Raw genomic sequence first — 17396 nt, 5'->3', positions numbered from 1 at the left:
GAAAAAAGGAAGCAAGCCCACGATAAAATAGTGAAACCTATCACGTACAAGGTTGGAGATCTGATACTAATTTGGACACACACGAAGTAATCTAGTGTGAATGAGGAGATAAAAAAGTTCAATCATTATTACAAAGGACCATTCAAGATTAGAAAGGTAGTTCACCCGAATTCAGTGGAGGTAGAAGTGATTAAATCTGGCAAATATCATAGCCTGCAACATGTTGAGAACATTAAGTTGTATAAGTGTCCTGGACTATCACAAGGAAGTGTCAATTAGTGAACCGTGTTTACTTATAAATATGCTACATTACTGATGGACAAACTTTTGGACAATAGTCGGTAGCTATTGTGAGATGCTGAAGACTGTAGTCGGTAGCTGCAGTAAGTGCATTTTATTCTCTGTGTTTGATATCGTGTGACTTTCTCTGATGTCCTGTGACAGGTGCTGTAGTGGACAACGGAGCGACGCTTGTAGCGTGCGTTTTGGTTTTCAGGAAGCAGGCAACAGTGCACAGCTAAGAGCGCAGCGCGTTAGTCTTTTGTTACCTCACGCTGCCGTAATGTTATTTTATTGTTTTCATGCCTGCCTGCTAATGACCTTCGACGCCCGGCGCGCTACGGTTTCGGGGAGGAGAAGGTGGCTGACGTCACGAACAGCTGACTGGCATCCGGCACTTGTCAACATAACGGGAATTTTCCGCCGACGAACCGTACGGCGGAATGCGGCGATTCTTCGTGGGCGTAACAACAGCTCCTAGATCTTCCTGTCTCCGGCGGCGTCAATGTCACTCTTCCCTTGCATCAAACGTCGTGACTGCGTGTGACGACCAGCTCAACACATAGGACAGTGATAGAAGCAGAGTAACAAGTGCTGTGTTACGTATAGTGTTTGTGAGTCCTGAGCGGCGACGATGCCACCCCCCCTAGTGAAATCGTGTGAAGTTATGCTCAGCTTATAGGTAGGGCCCCAAAGCAGAGTACCCAATATTTCCTTATGGTGTGAAAAGTGCTCAAACCAACAAAATGTCTTTTGTTTATAAATGATTCACTCAATGTAACTTGGTTGTAAATGGAAAATATTTCTTTAAAGGTATGTACTGATTTTTGTATAAGTAGTCTGTGTGCTGTGTGTCAGTTTACAAATTCCAATAGTTAATTGATAAAATGTTTTATGCCTGTAACTGTACTTTTGACAGATGCATAATGTCAATGCTTTTGTGTATATAGGTTTTACATTTGTATTAGGTTATTTAAAATTAGGCTCATTTATTCAGATTCCATTCCTTAGTGTCAATTATGTTCTTTACCGTGATTCATGTGTGTAATTAAGAGTAACCTTTACTAATATGCTTGATACCTCCAACAAAAGGGAAACGGTGTCAGTCACATTATCTTATCTTTTTTTACATTTTTCTTGCTGATTAACAGACAGTTGGTAAATTATATGTAAAGTTCTTGTTGTCATTAAATAATTTTCAAATTGCTATATTCATTGATCATGTTTTATGTGCATCGATATAAGGTTAATTAACATTAGTTATAGTTTGAAAGTCATTTGTTCTCAGGGTCAGATACTTATTGCAATTACTTTGACATGAAATACTAATTAGTGTAATTTTCAAATTTTGATTTTTTATTGTATAACTTTCGCTAGATCTTCTGAGTCCCCTCATTAGGTAACCTAGCTCTAGTTTTGTTTTGGTGGGGATGTGAGGGTACTGGTGTGTAGTATCTGTAAGTGGTTGTTCTTTGGATGGCGACAATGCCCAGTGGCGCAGAGTCGCAAGTAGAGGCAGTTGTTGAGAGGCTGTGGAAGGTGTAGATTGCGTGAGCCAAAGGCGGTTGCGTAGCGAAGGATTTATCTCAATGTTTAATAGTAGTGGCACACAGGTTGAATAATAGTGTGTTTATGTTTGTGCAGTGTGACAAAGGAAATAAATTAAATCTTTCCGGTTCTTAATGTGTCTCCATTAGTTAGTACCACACCATTGGATTTAACAATGAACGAATTCTCGATATACACGGTCAACTACAACAAGAGGATTGTAACATAATAATCATTAATTAACCCATATAATCTCCAAAGACGAAGGGAGCTTATAAACTGTCCTAGACTGTCACAAGTAAGCGTAAACTACGGCTGTTTTCCTAGTAGCTTTGGTCAATTAAGATCGTAACGGCGTTACCTGGACGTTAGGTGTGTTGCATACCAACTGGGCGTTACCTCGTTTACATCGCTTTGTTTGCATATACGGTACAAAATGGCTCTGAGCACTATGCGACTTAACTTCTGTGGTCATCAGTCGCCTAGAACTTAGAACTAATTAAACCTAACTAACCTAAGGACATCACACACATCCATGCCCGAGGCAGGATTCGAACCTGCGACCGTAGCGGTCGCTCGGCTCCAGACTGCAGCGCCCAGAACCGCACGGCCACTCCGGCCGGCTATACGGTACAATCAGTGTCTAACTAGATTCCCTATAAACCGGAAGCGGTTAACCTTCTAGAAACTAAGTTAGAACACATAAAGGCTCAAGGAACCTACAGAACATTTTTGTTCTACGTAGTTATCCTCTCATTATTAAAAATAGCAGTATTTATAGGAAAATTGAATGTGTCAATGCTTAATTCAGGCTTTACTCGAAATTTGTTGATTTGTAACGTGAAACAGGATGATGATGTAGTAAAAATAAAAACTATACAGGTTTATAACATAGAGCTAAAAACGAAATTTCCTCAAAAGAATGTAAAATTATAAAACACAAAACAAAAATATATCAAACATCGCTTTGGTACTTCATAGATGATATACGAAAAATTTTTCTGTTATTCATAAACAGTTTCCGCACTTATCAATAATAACAGAAAGCTGTAGCCTTGCTGTTCTATTGAAGACAAAATGACAGTAGTTATATCGCTTTTTTGTGCTTGTAAAGTGTATTTGCATCAAAAGTAATAGCATTGATTACATAAAAGCTCAGAAGTTACTCGATCAACTAGTTTTTATTACTTTTAAAATGCAATTGGTATTTTGTTACGATATAAAATACACAATGGACTAAAACTGAACGATGTGCGGTTTTAATTACGCGCAAAATGTACAAACAAACAGAAAACAAAGAGAAGTTGTCATCTCCCAATTTCTCTTCACACGTTCATTTATGATTAGTTCCCTACCAATGCCACCAAAACTACTGGTAACCCTACGACTTACTACGTCATTCACATAGTGTACCAAAACCAACGAACTGTAGTTTTGGCTAAGCAGAACTCTAGGTTCGTATAAGATGGATCGAGGAAGTTGAGTCAATAGTTTAAGTGACTACCTACTTCCAGTGCAGATATGTGTGTTTAGTTTAGCATCGTAGAACTACGGAATTGGCGGAAATCACAGATAAGATAAGGGTATTGTGAAGTTGGTACCACGCTACGACAAATGTCTAAGTCAGAGCTGTGACTATGTATAGAAGTGGCTGGAGGGTGTATTTAAATGTTGGAAAAATAAAACATTTTTTATTTTCACATTTTGCGACCGATCGGAAGTAGAAAATATATATCCCTCGTGTATTCGCCTTCCCTAATACTGATTTTACTGGATCGTCTCATTCCACATAGCTTCACCTAAATATTTATACGATCTGCTGTGCTGAAGACGATCACTACTAATCTTGTTATCAGACACTACCGTCTTCTTTCTCTTTGCTATAGGCTTTATCTTACGTTTATCAAAATCTGAAGGGAGCTACTGTTCATCAGAGCAAGTGGAAATTTTTTCCACGTCCTCCTGCTATTGCTTAAGATCGTTCAACGACGACACGTTCACATAGACAACACTATCGTCAACGATAACCTTATAGTGTTGCTAATCCTGTCTGATAAATTGCTTACGCATAATGGAAACATTAGATGCTCTGTCAAGCTTCCTCGGAGGGACACTCTCTGTTATTTTCGTTTCTGTGGAACTTTCACAGTCTAGTATAGTCTGTTGGGTTCTATTACTCAATTATTGTTCGAGCCAACCCAATATTTGCGAAGGCACTTCGCATGACCGTATCTTTATGTTTACTCACATCTACTTCTTGTATGACGTTGTGTGTAAATAAAGCAAGCAGTATTTTACAGTAATGATATTTTTCTAGATCGGTGTTGATTCTTTCAGAGGATCTCGTTTTCGTCCAAGAATGTCACAATATTTGAGCTTATAAAATATTCTAGGACCTTGAAGCAGACAGACGTCAGTGATGTTCGTCTGTAATTCGGCGCATCCAATCTATTATCAATTTCGTAAACACGAGTGAACTGCGCTCTTTTTCAGCCCCACGGCACTATACGCTGTGAAAGAGTTTCTCGATAGATACGACGTAGAAAAGGAGTTTATTCCGCAGTATAAGCCATGTAAAATCTAACTGGAATTCCATCACGCGCTGGTGCCTTGTTTGCTTACAGTAGCCTTAATTTTTTTTCTGTAGAGGGGGTACCAATATCGATATCTTTCATTTGTGAGCCTATGTCGCGGTCAAACCTTGGTACGGTAGTATTCTCTCTCGTAAACCCATTTTAATGCGGAATTTAAAATTCCTGCTTTCTGTCTACTATTTTCCCTCCAGATGAATGTCCACGGACACTTGCTCTGCAAGCTGAAACTGTATTCACCTTCGAAAATCATATACTTGAACTTGTTTGCGCCCAGTGTTGATGGGCCTGCCTCGAAAGTTCAGTGAATGGGACACACTCACTGTTAAATATTTGATAAAGTGACAAATATACGGTGTCTCATACACACATTTTGTCGGGAAATTGTGAATCCTGAGGCAGCTGTAGATTGTGCAGTTATCTTGCAGACATTGTTGAATATCTTCATGCAGTGAAAGCTGTTGTGGACTGGCAAGACAGCCAATCCACAATGACGGGTAGCCGAAAGGCACGCGTTCAAAGCTCACGCAGAGTGGCGTGAGGTCTGGAACAATTAAAGGAGTTGAGGCTAATAAGAAAAGAATGTAGTTCTTGGAATACTTAACTTTAATCCATAATTGGTGTACATCGCTCTTGACGGTACATGTTTTATAATTTCAATATTAACTGGTAATGGCGCTTTGCTAGGTCGTAGCAAATGACGTAGCTGAAGGCTATGCTAACTATCGTCTCGGCAAATGAGAGCGTAATTGTCAGTGAACCATTCCCAGCAACGTCGGCTGTACAACTGCGGCGAGTGCTAGTAAGTCTCTCTAGACCTGCCGTGTGGCGGCACTCGGTCTGCGATCACTGCAGGTGGCGACACGCGGGTCCGGCGTATACTAATGGAACGCGGCCGATTTAACGGCTACCACCTAGCAAGTGTGGTGTCTGGCGGTGACACCACAAAAGCTATATATTTGTCCTGTTGTACTCTTGCTCAACCTTGTTCTGGCCAACAACGAACATCTGCTGTACCTCGGTACCATGGCCAAAGTCTCGAGATCGAACTCATCACTCTAAGGGGAACAAAATCGGCAAATGTAAAGGTATAAGTTCGTAAACTTCCTTGGCCACTGTCCTTTTGAATAAAATCATTTTGGATATAAGATTGCGTCACTATAAAATACTGGTTATGGCCTAATACCCCAAATTATTTTATTCAGAAGGTAAAGGAAATTTCAGGAGTACTCCAAGAAAGCGTGATAGGACCGTCACTCATTACAAAATACCGGGTGTCCCAGGAGGAATGTTGAGTATTCACGGATACGGCAGGAACTATGATCCGAAGCAAAAAAAAGTCTAGTAAAAATGGGCTCTAAGAGGCGTACCTTAAGAGGTATGAGCATTTCTTCATCTTCGATACTGTGGAACAAATTTCTTCTACTGCAAACTCTTTGCTCTCCATATTTTAAGAGGTGGTTGGTTGGTTGGTTTTGGGGAAGGAGACCAGACAGCGTGGTCATCGGTCTCATCGGATTAGGGAAGGATGGGGAAGGAAGTCGGCCGTGCCCTTTCAGAGGAACCATCCCGGCATTTGACTGGAGTGATTTAGGGAAATCACGGAAAACCTAAATCAGGATGGCCGGACGCGGGATGGAACCGTCGTCCTCCCAAATGTTAAGAGGTGGTAGTATGGACCAAAACAAGAAAAAATGCCCAATTAACGTGGACTCAAAAGTGTATTCCTTAATAGCTATGAGAACTTGATCATCTTCGCTATGTGAAAAATCTCTTATACAGAAGACGTAATTTACTTACACCCTGTGTTATTTGTCGAGGTTTTAACTCTGTTTCGTTAATTAAGCGAGGTCACGTTTCGAATAGATATTTCTCTGTTCCTGAATTCATGGAAGCTTCAAACTTCCGTAAAATATTTGTGACCCTGATGGCAACCTAGATATTTTTTTGCGTTATTCGTATGTCGACTGCACTTTTGATGTGTAATGTACTTCTAGTATGTATGAAAATTACAATTTTGCAAACTGAGTTCGGTCATAAGTGAGAGCTTTCTTTATCTGTAACACTTTTCTGCTCTATAAATATTAGTTTCTAAATGCGATGAAATTATTTCGTAGCTCCCGACTGTGGGATTCAAAACAGTGAAATCTATTTCAGTTGCAGTTTTGGAACCGTTTGTACAAGTTTGTAAATTATCGAACAAGTTCATCATAATGAATGGCATAACGTTGTTACTTGAGGAGATTTAGGTGGATAAACAGTCAGGATCATAAAATACTGAGGCTGAAACTTAGTTAACTCTTATTCCCTACGAAATGTCGATGGTACGTTATGCCGCAATACTAAAGGAGTGATTTACGGTAAGTGGATGTATTTTTGGATTAATAGCGGTGTTGTAAGCCACTTTCTGTGTCAGCGACGCTAGGTGCGAAACATTAATTATAATTGGATGTAAAGATAATTTATTTCATTGCGTTAGTACGTCGACTGTCAGCAATTCCAATCAGACACAGAGTGTCATTTTCCCCGCTTCTGTCAGATGAGAATTAGTTGTGGTGGAGACCATGGTTCTCAAACAAAAAAATTATTCCTCCCAGTTTTATAAACTCAGGCTCTCTGACAGCAAATCGATGTTTGTTTTCAAACAGAATACATTCATAATCGGGGTTTGCACGTATCAGACCTTCGCACAGTAAGAAAGACTGAGGATACAGTTAAAAAAAACGGTTCAAATGGCTCTAAGCACTATGGGACTTAACTTCTGAGGTCATCAGTCCCCTAGAACTTATAACTACTTAAACCTAACTAACCTAAGGACATCACACACATCCATGCCTGAGGCAGGATTTGAACCTGTGACCGTAGCGGTCGCGCGGTTCCAGACTGTAGCGCCTAGAACCGCTCGGCCACTCCGGCCGGCTGATACAGTTCCCCACCAGGCATGGCTGATTGAACATATTACACGTTTTACCGATCTTTTAATTTTTTCTTCATATCCCCTTCTATATGTCGTGCTGATATCAGTCGACAATATAAATAATTTGGTAAATAACTAGTTGTTGCTGTCACCAAGGTCGGAGTTCTATATTCATTCCATAGCGATTAACACTCGAGAAAAACATGCCTGCGCACACTACCTGTGAATTGCAAGACTTTAATAGGTAGGTCAGATGTACATCCCATGTCGGAGACAAGCAGTGTATATAACAATAATACTGAACTCAGAACTACTCTAGAGGATAAGTCATGTGTTACCTCACTTGATTGTAATATTGTTATCTGGCACAGTAAGTAAATATTTTTCCTGCTGAGGAGTCTGCACACACTACGATAAAAATAATTGATAATTACAAACAGTAGCTTTTTTATAAGTACAGCAATATCTCTACTGTCATAAGCTTCTGACACATCCTGCAACAGCGATGTCAGATAGGTTTTTGTTACAAATGTCCGCTCTATGATTGTTAGTCGACCATAATATTATTGCACATGGGAGTGAGGGGAATCCAAATTATTATCGTTGTGCCAGTTGACAGTATGTGCACAAGTGACTCTTAAAGCGTTGACTGAGCGATGTGTTTTCCTTAGTCCCTACCGTACTTTTTTACTGCGATTTCACCGAGTGTTTCCGGTAACGGCGACGGTAGGCCAAGTCCAGTTATATAGTGGATAGGTGCTACTGTTAGAATGCTAACGTTGCCTGCAGAGCTTATAAACTGCGCAACAAAACTAAAGGGCCACCCCTTTAAAATCCCGTCAGTTTCTCCCATTGCGACGCAGACGTTAGAATTTGGCTCCCCTGTAATGGAGCAAAAAAGAGATGCCCTTCGACGTCACCTTCGGGCTCAGCGACGCCCAAAGAGCAAGGTGTTGACACATGCATAAAGAAAGGTCAGAGCTCAGAAGTTCATGTGAGGAATAGGAAGGGTTAATGATGTCACGTTGGCACCACATTTCACCACAATTCTGCCCAACACCAATGTGGACATGTCACACCAAAGGAAAGTTGTCACACCTCCCCTTATCTACGTTTCCACTCTTCAACTGACATCCTATGACGGAGGTCAGAACCACGACCCCCAGAGTTGAAATCACGCAGTTTTCTTATGGATGGACGAGGAAAAGTTTCGGACACACCGCTTCTCAGATTCGGCATGAAAAGGCCTCAGACGTTGTAGTAAAGGACGTGAATGAAACCAATCCTTCCCTTTGGGCGTTCTTTATCACAGATTTCTGGATAGGAAACGACAGTTTGCAGTGCGATGTACAACAGTACGACGTTCTTGACAACCTTTGGCACTGCTAACACCCCAGACTGTTCAACCCTTCTCTAAGGAAATTAAGAGGCAGCAACCCCACTGAACATGATATCACTCCTTTGGAGTAGAGCATGATCGCAATTTTCGCTCTGGTATACAAGGTGGAAGTACTAGGGATTGCTCAAAACTATTCGACGAAATATGAACGTGATTCGAAACAGAAATTAGTGTTTTGCTTTTTCATCCCTCCTTTTCCACGCTCTCCTATGACTTGTGCACGAATGGGTGAGATATTGATACGCCTGTGAATGATACGGCGAAGTGACTCCCTAGAGTACCCCATATCGGTAACAATCTCAGCACCTCTGTTGGGCACTCTAAAAATGCCCCTCTACACACATTCACCAATTCGTATCTGTCGATGGGACAGGTGACCTTTTCGAGACCCGTTAAATATGACATGTTACCAGCAGGCGCTAGTGCTGTGGGGTAGCGCTACTCGCCAGTGGCGTAGCGCAGCTCAGATGTTTTTTAATGCATAATCAAATCATTCTGCTAGAGAAGCTCTCGTACGGTGTGGTGTGTTTCTTTCTCACGTTATTGTCATTGTTTTCATTTCATCGTAATGATTCCGTGAATAACATGTGACTTAAGCCATGGCAGATCTCAGTGCAGAGGAATTTGTATGTTTGTTTTGTTTTACAAATGGCTCTGAGCACTATGGGACTTAACATCTGAGGTCATGAGTTCCCTAGAACTTAGAACTACTTAAACCTAACTAACCTAAGGACATCACACACATCCATGCCCGAGGTAGGATTCGAACCTGCGACCGTAGCGGTCGCTCGGTTGCAGACTGTAGCGCCTAGAACCGCACGGCCACTCCAGCCGGCATTGTTTTACAGAATTATGGTATGGAAACAGCTGTCTTCCTCTGAGGTCACCCAAGCTGTTGGTCTGCATGGAGTTGGCAGGTCACAGCGATACATTGTGCATGTGCTAGACGTGTAACTAAGTGCGATAGAAAGGGTGCTGCAACGACATCGCCAGATATGTGTTACTACGCAACGTCCAGTTCAGGACCCTTTTCGTTGTTCTACATCATGGGAGTGTCACACTACTTGATGGCACAGCACGGGCTCTAGCCAATCAACATGCTTCTGCTACTTGTCAAATGGTGTCAGTGCAGACAGTTCGGCGATGGTCGCAGGAAATGTGCATTCGTCCAACAAATCGATGAAGGTGCCCAACTTGATATATGCACATCGTGTGGAAAGGTTGCAGTTAGCCAGAGACCACGTGCAATGGGGTATGGAGCTTTGGCAAGTGGTGCTCTTCACAGATGAGTCGAGGTTCTCCAGGGAGGGGCACGAGGGAACGATTTGTCTTTGGCATCGTGATGTGTAGGCGATGAAACATCCGGACGTCATTTCCCCACAGACTGCATTTGGGATGGACATGTCATGGTCTGGGGAGGCATCAGGCTAAATACGAGGGTAATCCCAAAAGTAAGGTCACCTATTTTTATAAGTACATAGACCTGTTTATTTCTACAATGGTTTACATCAGTTTACAGCTTGAACATTTAGCTATTTTTCGACATAATCACCATTTCTGCCGATGCAGTTTTGTAGACGCTGTGGCAGTTTTTGTATGCCCATGTCACACCAGCTCGCTGCCATGCTGTTCAGAAAGTTATGAACCTCTTCTTTCACCTCGTCGTCGGAGCTGAATCGCTTTCCGGCCAAATGTTTTTTTAACTTAGGGAACAATTGATAGTCACTGGGCGCCAAGTCAGGACTATAGGGAGGGTGGGTGATTATGTTCCACTGAAACTGCTGCAGGAGAGCAACAGTTTGCCGAGAAATGTGTGGCCGAGCGTTGTCGGGGAGAATGTGTACGCCGTTGCTCAACATTCCTCTTCTCCGGTTCTGAATTGCCCCTTTGAGATTTTTCAGCGTTTCACAGTACCTGTCAGCGTTAATTGTGGTCCTAGTGGGCATGAAGGCGACCAACAATACCTCTTTCCGATACCAAAAAGCAGTTATCATGACTTTACCAGCAGACTGTGTTTGTTTAAATTTCCGCAGCTTTGGTGAAGAAGGATGCCGCCACTGGCGTGATTGTTGCTTGGTCTCAGGTGTAAATTGGTACGCCCGGGTTTCGTCACCCGTGACAATTGAGTCCAGAAAGTTGTCCTGTTCGGCTGCAAGGCGGTGAAGAAATGCGCGGGAAGCATCAACTCGTTGCCGTATATGGTCCTCAGTCAGCATGCGTGGCACCCATCTTGCGCACACCTTCCGGTAGTTCAATGTTTCCGTTAAAGTTCTGTGAGCGGTGCTTCCGGAAACCTCAGGAACCAACGTGCAGAGATCATCCAGGGTGATCCGCCGATCTTCAAGCATGCTTTGCTCAATCTTCAACATTGTCTCCTCAGGTATTGACAGTCTCCCGCTTTGTTCGTCGTGAATTTCGGTCCGACCAGCTGCAAACTCTCTACACCACTTACGAACATTTTTGACATCCATGCACGACTCATCATACACTTCTGCCAATTGTCGATGGATTTCAATCAGCGCAGTGCCCTTTGCGTTCAAAAACCGAATAACTGCGTGCAGTTCGCACTTGGCGGTAACATCCAGCGGGAGCTCCATTCTCGACGGCTGCCAAGCCAAGACTGAACGCCTCAGCGCGGCGTGCGCATGTTTACACAAAGCGCGTGAAGTACTCTTCATAACAGTGTGACCAACTGCCACACATTCAGAGTTATGTAGTTATAAAAAAAATAGGAGACCTTACTTTTGGGATTACCCTCGTAATCGATTTTGAGAATCAGTGTGTTAAAAGGTTTTCCTCGTCCGCCTATAAGAAAACCGTGTGATTTCAGTACTGAACTTGCGTGTGCCGACACCTTTCTGTTTGAAACGTCACCTTTCTGTTTGAAACGTCACCGAGCCCGAGGGTGACATCGCAGTGTCCCACGCTTTTGCACCATTAATTACAGCGGAATGTGGGAAGGCTGTAGGTACCTTCGAGCCAAATTTCCAAATTTCGAACTTCCACATCTCAAAGGAAGGAAATGACAGGGTTTCAAGAACGTGACCCTTTAATTCAGTTGCGTTTATTTTGTGTTTGGCGTGGGGATAGGGGGTGAGGGGACTCCTAGGTTTTCATTCACTATGGTAGCTTTACAAGCTTTCAAATTTTTTCGTCATATATGAAAATAATTCTATCCATCGGAACAAATTTAATTTGTCAAAGTAATTCTCCTGCTTCGAAATTGGAGCTACGACTTCGGTACCCCAGTTCCTAGGAAAGATTTTCTGCTGCTATATATTAGTGAAAAAAATTGTCGGTGAGATGTGATTCTTCTAGCAAGTTAAATAACATAACGTAGTGAATATGGACAGTCCTTAGGACAGGGTTTCTCGAGAATTTCGGGACGCTCTGGACTTCTTTAAAAGTGAAACGTGAAGCCCAGTCATGGCAATGTAACCAGTGGTTAAATGTCTATTACGTTGGTTGTAGGGGTTTGTTAGGTACAGTTAGTGGCACCATCTTATATGCGAAGTCTGCTATTCTGACAGACCTCCATCATCAGTTAACAGGGCAGTTTTTGATAATGAATCGGAAAATTATTTCCAGCAAATTTTTCCGCCTCTCCGAACAACAAATTTGCTCCACACAGGTCCAATTGTAGACGATTAAATTTTCCTTCGTGAGCCAGTAACCTATGTTCGAAATGCAAGGTATTTCATCTCTAATATTTCTGGTTTCTGCAAAGAACGGTTGGACTATTCGATTTGTTCACTGCTTTTCTTCTGTCGATAGTCAACGAAGTTACTTTGTTAATTATACGTGTTGTTTTATCGTAGCTGTAATACATGGGTGGGTGAAGGCCACAGGAGGGGCGGGAGGGCTTTATACATTCCACAACTTCATTTTTTTAGTTGTGCAGGGTGTTTTAATATCCCGCCGTCAAATTTTGGGGACGCATAGATTACACATAGTGGATTATATTTTGTAATGGAACGTATCGTTTTTAACTCATAGTTTACCTGTTATGCAGATCGACGCAAGGTACTCGTCACACAGCACCCTACTCGTGGTTAGTTATCATTCTGATTCGAAGCCTTCAGTATGCTTTGTCGCTCGATGGATACGTGTGACGTTCTGAATCCAGCATGGACGATGGACTCTTCATCTCACTGACATGATCATGTATTGCGATGACGTGAGGGACGCTCGTCGTGCCTGTGAGCAACTGTTTCCGAGAAGAAGACATCGACACCACAGCACCTGTGGCGCGAATTTGAGAAAGTCTTAGTTACTGACATTCAACTAGCACGTGCAGTAAAGCAAGTGCTATGGGCACAGATCATGTAACCATTTGTAGGGTCTTACACGAGTACTGTTTTTACGCGGACCATCTTCAGATAGGGCTACACAGTTTTGCTCCTGGGTATGGAGTTTTGCAATTCTTTCATCATGAGAATGCTAAGTTGCTGCCTTCCGCCCACACGTGTCACTCACAAACGAGGTCTAATTTACGCGTTCCATTTATTTCAACCATCAGAGTACTAAGATCGGAGACCATGAAAACGCGCAAACGATTCCAGTTAGATCTCAACTAAGGTTTTCCGTGGACGTCGGAAATGGAATGGCTAGTAATCATCCTGTAGGAACTGTGCTTCAAATGGTTCAAATGGCTCTGAGCACTATGGGACATAACTTCTGAGGTCATCAGTCCCCTAGAACTTAAAACTACTTAAACCTAACTAACCTAAGAACATCACATACATCCATGACCGAGGCAGGATTCGAACCTGCGACCGTAGCGGTCGCGGGGTTCCAGACTGTAGCGCCTAGAACCACTCGGCCACCCCGGCCGGCGAACTGTGCTTCAGCCAGATCGCTTAAGTAGAGGAGCTTGCCATCACTTTCTTCCTACCGCAGTAAGTGTACTCTTCGACATAGTTTCTTCACACCACAGTAAGTATACCATTGGACATAGTACCATTTGCTGCATACAAAAAACTATAGTTCCAGCATGATGTATCCCAACACATCACGAAAAGAGAAAAGTCTCGACTTTTGGAAACAATGAGTGGGTCATGCAGGATTATATATATATTTCGCAACATGTGTGGATCATGTAATGAGATTCAGGCAGGGTGTTTGAATACCCTATGTAAATTTATTCGAAAATTGCATTAATAAAATGTAAATGGTGTACAAACGTTGATGTTCAGTGTCATAATCATATAGATATCACCTTTTCCTCAAATCAAACATCTCCACTAGCAATAATTACTCCTACCGACCCATCAACATCACCTCGGGGCTTAGCAAGGTCTTCCAGTCCATCCTCTCCCAAATCATTCATCAACGCCTGAAATAACACCTATCCCTTCTTGTGAACCAGTGTGGCTTTCGTCTCAGTTTCTCCTGTCATGTACAGTCTGGAACCGCGCGACCGCTACGGTCACAGGTTCGAATCCTGCCTCGGGCATGGCGGTGTGTGATGTTCTTAGGTTAGTTAGGTTTTAGTAGTTCAAAGTTCTAGGGGACTGATGACCTCAGAACTTAATTCCCATAGTGCTTAGAGCCATTTGAAACATCTCCTCTCATGCTCATCTCAAATGCCTCATACATGTCCTAGCCCATCAGCTTAACAACAGAAAATCCACGATTTTCTTATCCCTCCAGCTCGAAACACCCCACATCTGTGTATAGCATTCTGATCTCCTCATCGGACTCTAGACATATGCACTACGCACTATGCACAGTGCACTATGCACTATATCTGCCTGATTGGTTCCTTTCTAATTGTCCATCCTTTGTCGTCATTATAATGCCAGTTCCCACGCTCCTATTACACAGTAAGTGCGCCTCAGAGGCTCTGGCCTCTCTCGTCCCATTCATATTCTCTACACTGTTAAAACGGCCCCTTGCAGTCCACCTCCTTCAATATGCTGATGGCACTGCATTCCTAGCTCTCTACGCAACACTCCAGAAATCCCAAGTATTTCTCCAGCTCTATCTTAAATAGCTTTCCTCTTGTTGTAGGTAGGGGCTCTGAACACAAACCCTTCCAAGAATCAGGCAATAATTATAGAACGAACCACCCATAATTCTATTATCCATAAATTTTACCTAACTACTTGAAACCGTCCTATCCAATTAACAAGCACATTAACTTATGTGGACTAACCTCCGACCAGAAACTAACATGGAAACTTCGGAGGTGCCCTAGACATCGGGCGTCGTTGGCATCCCCCACAATGTTTAAGTCGTTTTGGTTGCCGTGAGCTTCGCCCCTACGGAACAGACGCCGTGGGAACACTCAACTTCTATTACCCATTTAAAACCGTTCAGTTCCAAGCACAGTGCTCTGCTTTCCTCGTCCATTTATTTTCCACACGGAGATCCTCTAGCATCTCATTAAATTCACCCCCTGTCACCCACAGTGAATACCACCGCAAATTTTACATTATCTGCGTCTACATCCAGACACACTCCATACCCTATCCCAACAAAGTTTCAGCTGACTACCCATCACAAACTATGAAATTCGCCGCAATACTTATCAGTCCTATCAATTATTACAACTGCTCCACACTTACGCCACTCCACATCATCTAACCCCCTTCATTCTTTCGTCTCAGTATTACACCCTCCCTTCTCCTCCTTATACTGTGTCTGCCTCGTGATGACTGGGTGTTGTGTGATGTCCTTAGGTTAGTTAGATTTAAGTAGTTCTAAGTTCTAGGGGACTGATGACCATAGCTGTTAAGTCCCATAGTGCTCAGAGCCATTTGAACCATTTGAACCTTATACTGTGGCTCTATCAACACATCAAACTCCTCCTCCCTTTCTATCGTACCACTATACTCCACAACACCTACATTCATTTCCATTGGTACATATACATCTACCACATACTCCGCAAGCCACCTAATGATGTATGGCGGAGGGTACCTTTTGTACCACTAACTGAGCCCTTCAATCCTGTTCCAGTCGCGAATAGCGCGTAGGAAGAATGATTATTGGTAAGCCTCCGTATTGGCTTAATTTCTCGAATTTTCTCCTCATGGTCATTACGCGAGACGTATGTGGGGAGAAGTAATATGTTGTCCGGCTCTTTCCGGAAAGTACTCTCAAAATTTCAATAGTAAATCTCTCCGTGGCGTACAACGACTTTCTTCTAACGTCTGCCAATGGAATTTGTTGAGGATCTCCGTAACGGTTTCGCGCCGGCTAAACGATCCCGTGACAAAATTGACCGCTCTTCGTTGGATCTTCTCTACCTCTTCCATTGCTCCGACGTGGTAGAGATTCGAGATAGATGAATAATACTCAATAATCGGCCGAACAAGCACCTTACAGGCCACTTACTACGTGAATGAGTTACATTTCTTTAAAATTCTTCCTATTAATCTCTGTCTGGCATCTGCTTTTCGTACTATTTGTTTTATGTAGTCATACAACTTCAGGTCGCTCTGGATATTTACTTCTAGATATTTTACGGCAGATACTTTTTTCAAGCGGTTTGTCATCAATAGTGTAGCTGTACAGTAGTGTATTTCTTTTCCTACGTATGCGCAATATGTTACATTTATTTACGTTCAGGGTCAACTACCAGAGCCTGCACCATTCATCAGTTTTCTAGAGGTCATTGTGCAAATCGCTACTATCTTCTGGCGTAGCTACTTTGTTATACACAAAGCCTTGCGAACAGCCTTATAGAGCATCTGACGCATTCTCCTGGATCATTTATATCTAATGTAAAGAGTAACGGTTCTATCACATTTCCTTGGGGTACTCCGGAAACTACCTTTACATCTGTCGATTTTGTTCCGTTAAGAGCTACGTGTTGAGATCTATCTGCTAGAAAGTCTTGAATCCAGTCGCAAATCTGCTTCGATACCTAATATGCTCGTATTTTTTCATCAACCGACTGTGCGGGACGGTGTCAAGTGCCTTCCTGAAATCATGGAACACGGCATCAACCCGAGCGCCTTTGCCTACGACACTGTGGATCTCATGGAGGAACAGAGCGAGCTGAGTGTCGAAGGATCTCTGTTTGCAGAATCCATGTTGATTTTTATAGACTCCTCTCTCCGTCCGAGGAGGCCATGAGGGCCCAACGGTACCGACTGACCACCGTGTCATCCTCAGCCTACAGGCGTCACTGGATGCGGATATGGAGGGGCATGTGGTCAGCACACCGCTCTCCCGGCCGTATATCAGTTTACGAGACCGGAGCCGCTATTTCTCAATCAAGCAGCTCCTCAGTTCGCCTCACCAGCATGCCAGCAGCGTTCGGCAGACCTGATGGTCACCCATCCAAGTGCTAGCCCAGCCCGACAGTGCTTAACTTCGGTGATCTGACGGGAACCGGTGTTACCACTATGGCAAGGCCGTTGGCTGATTTTTATAGAGGATATTTTCACTCTCTAAAAACGTCATGATTATTGAACACAAAACATTTTCCATTATTCTACAACAGATTGACGTCAACGATATAGGTCTGTAATTGTTTGCATCTGTCTTCCTGGCCTTTCTAAAACCGGGAATAACCTGCGCTTTCTTCCAGTCGCTGGGTATCCGTTGCTCAAGCGATCTACAATAAATTACTGCTAGAAGGGGAGCAAGTTCTTTCGCATTATCGTTGTAGAGTCTTATAGGTATCTCATCTGGTCCTGACGCCTTTCCA

General features: G+C 42.9%; 1 pseudogene; it reads right to left on the bottom strand.

Annotated features, from left to right (window-relative positions):
- Nucleotides 1-16990: 16990 nt before the first annotated feature.
- On the bottom strand, nucleotides 16991-17108 carry LOC126250387 (5S ribosomal RNA; annotated as a pseudogene).
- Nucleotides 17109-17396: the final 288 nt, after the last annotated feature.

This window comes from Schistocerca nitens, chromosome 3, assembly GCF_023898315.1.
Source record: "Schistocerca nitens isolate TAMUIC-IGC-003100 chromosome 3, iqSchNite1.1, whole genome shotgun sequence".
NCBI lineage: Eukaryota > Metazoa > Arthropoda > Insecta > Orthoptera > Acrididae > Schistocerca > Schistocerca nitens.
This window is presented reverse-complemented; position numbering and strand designations above follow the sequence as displayed.